The sequence below is a fragment of the Triturus cristatus genome, chromosome 10, assembly GCF_964204655.1.
Source record: "Triturus cristatus chromosome 10, aTriCri1.1, whole genome shotgun sequence".
NCBI lineage: Eukaryota > Metazoa > Chordata > Amphibia > Caudata > Salamandridae > Triturus > Triturus cristatus.
In genome coordinates, this window is record NC_140593.1 from 435287520 (window position 1) to 435292272 (window position 4753).

The following is a 4753-nucleotide window of genomic DNA, read 5'->3' on the forward strand; positions in this document are numbered from 1 at the left end:
ATATGAAATAATTGTCTGTTTATGTTTTATAATTACTCTCATTAAAATTAAGGACAATGACTAGGTCCTTTTATGAGCATGCTTTTCTTATAAGTTTGAAATGAAAATGGATCATGCACACGATTCGTAGACATGCTGTGGCATTTATACTGATTTTATGGATGTTGCGAGCTAGCCATTTACCATGTATATTAAAGCAATTGTTCCTTTTCTGCCCAATTGGCATTCCGGCTGTATACAAATTTATATTTACTGTTCTATAAATGATGATCTTTTATGTTGTCTGTACCATTATGTGGTTAAGGAATAATTCAATGTTGTTCGTTCTATGAAAAATTTCTTTTAAATTTGGGTTGGGGGTGATGGTTTCTATTTTTTAACTGAACTTCCTTCAATATCTTTTTCTGCACTATCAATTTCACCACTCTAAGATGGCCGCCGTAAGTATGGCTCGCTCTCTCTCCTTTATCAAACTGAAGTTCCTTAGATGGGATTCATTTACAAGTAATTCTCTTTTGATCTATTTGGGCTGCCTGATCGAGTAATCAAGTTTAATACTACTTAAATTATAGGCATAGATTTAGTAACCAACACTATGTTAGTGTCTGCCAATAAGTCCACTTTCTAGCTCTATGTGCGGGACGCCATAAGTACGTTGAAGCTATCCATTTGCAAACCCTTTGAGTAAGACTTTGAGAAGCAACGCGAGCCGGCATGCTGGTGGGACGAGGCGGCTTGGAAATAGGCAGTAAGTGGGATTTTTGGATTATTGACAAGTCTCTTTTGATGAGGCTTGTCTGGTTTCTCTCCAATGGCCTGTTAGCAAGTTATACCGCCATGGTACACTCTTATCGATGGGATGAGGCAAGTTTGTTGCAGTTCTCACCATCATGTCCATTTGATGGATAGCCAGCATTTTAACACCGTGCAGTTATTTCGCCATTCTCACAGATTTATACCTTTTATTTAACATCCTTGGATAAATGGGGCATTTTTTTGGGATTATATCTCTGACAAGTGGCCCAATCCATTATAAAATGCTATATTCATTGTCTAATTCAAGACTTTGGAATTAATATCCCTGCAGTGATGCTGGTCGGCACGTTGTTATCACCATATACTGAGGACATTAAGTTATAAAATGCCTGTAGTTTTCTTTTATTTTTAAATAACTTTTGAAGAAAGATTTGTCGAAACAATTTAACTTGGTTGCTCCTGCTCTCGTCTATGTTTTCGGTAAAGTTGCTCTTGTGGTTTGAGAGCGATGTATTGCATGACTCTTTCCTGACTGGGTGCTCTATGTAATTGCAGTTTAATTGAGCGCACCGACCGGGATCCCCTGAACCAGCATGACCGCTGGACTATCTATGAATCGATATTAGGTACAGTATTTAATCTGAGAGACTCTGGTATGAATCATCAATTAATCAATGTGCTACTATCTCATTTCCTTTTTCTCGTTTCTCATTAGATGACCGTGGTCTCAAGTAGCCAATTTAGGCTCTAACCAAAATTACAGATTCTTATCAATAATATCTTTGAGAATTTTTCATCACATACCAGCAGGAATGTGGTTGAAGAGTATGACTGACTACTCTCTATAGAGTATAGCTATCACGAGCGTTGCAATGATTGTCTTTTTAAAAAAAAAATGTCTTTGTCTTACACATTGACAGATTGTGCTTTAGCCTCTTCTTGCAATGAATTCATGAATACATCTGTGATTGATGCACATTCCATGTAGATACTCGCTTCGTGACGATTTAGGTTATTATCACCCTGATTCTTTTTCAAAACCTTTGCTTTGCTTATTTTTCTTTCTATGCATTAGGTCGCACATATTTTCGGGTGTTTCTTATATTTATATTCTTTCTTGGGTCTTATGGAAAATTTAGTTTTGACCTATGTCACAATTATGATTGCTGTTTTTGTGTCAATTGTTTTCTGAAACCCATGTACATATATTTTATTTTAGACATTTTCATTGAAACTCAGCCGACGCGCCTACATCTGATGTTTTGTCTTGATGATGACCCTTCATTTATCAATGGGTTGAAATGCCATCGATGCCAAAGATGTGGCTCTAACTAATGAGGACACAAATGTTTTGTTGTGTGTTTCATTTTTTTTTTTTAAACCTGCTTTTGTATTTTTCCTCAGCTACAACTTGTTTGTTTACACCTGTCATTGTTTATATATGTAACACTGTTTGTGTAACTGTGTGAGCGCCATTATTGTTGTGTATATGTGTTTTTGATACGCTTTTTCTGATAATAATAAAAAATCCTTTTGAAATTTAAAAGAAATAATATGTACATGGGTATTGGGCGTTTTAATAGTTGGGTCGGACCTTTCTTTCTTTTCTTTCTTTTTTCTTTTTTTACTTGGGGAGGTCTTTTCCCTACTTTAATTTTTGTTTAGAATTGCTTCTACTCTAAGTGGTGCACTTGAACCATTGTTTGGATTATAGTGTTAGCTACCCCTGGTTCAGGTTCTAGGGTTGCCCCTGTTGTTTGTAACTGCACAGGGATGAGCATCGTATTCAGCTCACCTTGGCGGAGGGGAAACGTGGGTGAGACTGTGACTCGGGAGCCTGATGGTGATGGGCGGAGCCATCGCCACGGGGCCTGGTAGGAAGGCTCTCTGACAGAGTGGCGACTGTACCACACTGCTGTTGGCACTACTCGAGTCCTGGTCAGCGACGGTGCATGACGGAGGGATAGGGAGGGATGCTTTGAGTCAGATGGCCTAAACAGGTGGTCCCGAATGACATGAGATCGGCTACTGATGAAGGCTAGGGCGATCCTAGCATATAATGAGAGAGGGGCCCGCCTGTGATGCATTGCTGCTTGTAGACCATTTGTGCCACTGGCCTTCGTTCTGGGAGACAATGGACTTCACCCTCTCTTACTTCGGTGTGCGCCTCGCTGCCTAGTCGCTAATAGCATTTAACGTTTTGTGCCGGTTGTTGCACATGTATGTTCCTCTCTAGTCTCCCTATGTGTGGTGGGGGTGAAAAGTCTTGGGATGGTAGTGCCCCGATCATGCCTAGGACACTTCCACTCCCCTCTCACTACCTCTACAAATGATTATGGTAAATAATTATCAGTTTATTACTTGGCACGTAGAGGTCTTACTGGATGCACAAAGAAACACAGAGTACTCATTTTTGAAGCATAATAAGGTTGTGATTGCATGCCTTCATGAGACACATCTCAGTCAGGTAGAAGCTCAGAATCTCTTGGAGTAATGGAGGGGTCAGGTGTACTCAGCCACTTATTTTGGCAATGCCAGATGGGTGACCGTGTGGATAGCCCTAGGGGCCCACATTAAGCACCTCTATTTGGAGGGATATATAGAAGGGAGATATTTGTTAGTATTTGGGGCAGTGGGTGGGAGGGATATTTGCAACACATATGCAGCAAACATTGATGACGCAAGCTATTAATAGAAGGTGCAGACCCTCTTAATGGACTATGTGGGGACACCAACGATTTGGGATGGGGATTACAACTGTATTCCTAATGGTTAGATGGACAGAGAGATGCCCAAACAGCACACCAAGTGGGCATGTCTGCAGCTCTGATTGGAAGGTATGGTTATTGTACGTTTTGTGGATACCTGGAGGGCCATATATCCAATGTCCAGAGAGTATTCTTGCTATTCCCCTTCTAACTGCACATATAGCTGACTTGACCGTATCCTAGTTGCTGGGCTTGACATGCAAAAAATAACATCCATTAAATAGGCAGATTTATTTTAGATCATTCCCCGCTGCTTGTGAACTGCATATGGATAGTGGTAGTTTGACCCCTGCAGACTTGGAAATTGCCACTTTGTCATCTTGATGGATGAGGTGTGCCTGATGGACCAATCTGGGGCAATTGATGGTTACATGAAGGGCAATTGGGGCACGACAGATATAAGGTGTGGTAAATATTTAATTACCGGTACTATTTTTTATGCGGTAAAGTCTATTAAGAATAACTCAGTAAATATAAGAGGCAGAATCCGTGGTATTAGAGGTTTTAAAAGGCTTTATTCCTATACAAAGGAACACAATTCGAATTGTGGGCCTTCTATTCCATCACCACGAAAGTTCAGGAAGGAAGGGGCATACATTATTGACAGGTAATCACTTTTATAAGAATTACATTATAGTGTAACAGATGCAGGAGGCGTAACAGCTGATAAGAGAGATAAAATATGCATACGTAACCAAAAAAGGCGTAAACATGGGTGTAACTAAAATACGTCATTAAACATGATGTCACAAATGGGTGGATCCATAAGAGAATCCTGCAATGTCAGCAGAAATATTTGGCAGAGATGCGCGCGCAGCCGCATGACGTGTGATTGACGTGCAACTAGAGGGTGAAGGGGACTTGACATTTAGCTCTACATGTGGAGACAGAAGTCTGGGGTTCATGTCAACCTAATCCCAAATCATATCTAATATCCTATGTTTAAAGAACTGTGTTATCCAAAAGGAAAGGTCTCTAGGATAGAATCTATTCTATACTGACTGTTAGTGCGTGTACAAGCGTCTAAGTGTCTACATGAGATGCGAGGGGGTAGGAATATTCCATGGTAACGGGGCTATGAATTACTTGCATGAGGACAGCGAGGCCTGGCCCCTTGCACGGTAGCTGGAGGAATGTTTACCTAAACTACTAGACAGGAATGCATCGGATGAGGAGCGAAGCAGATAATCTTGAAGGTGAAATACAGTTTTTGGCAGGCAACAGGCTGG

At 40.6% G+C, this 4753-nt stretch overlaps 1 long non-coding RNA gene across 1 annotated transcript; it reads left to right on the plus strand.

Annotated features, from left to right (window-relative positions):
• The first annotated feature begins 593 nt into the window (after window positions 1-593).
• On the plus strand, window positions 594-2278 carry LOC146789578 (uncharacterized). The gene is made up of 3 exons (XR_014969830.1): window positions 594-748; window positions 1312-1382; window positions 1976-2278. It is a non-coding gene; the product is annotated as an uncharacterized LOC146789578 (long non-coding RNA).
• The last annotated feature ends 2475 nt before the right edge of the window (window positions 2279-4753 follow it).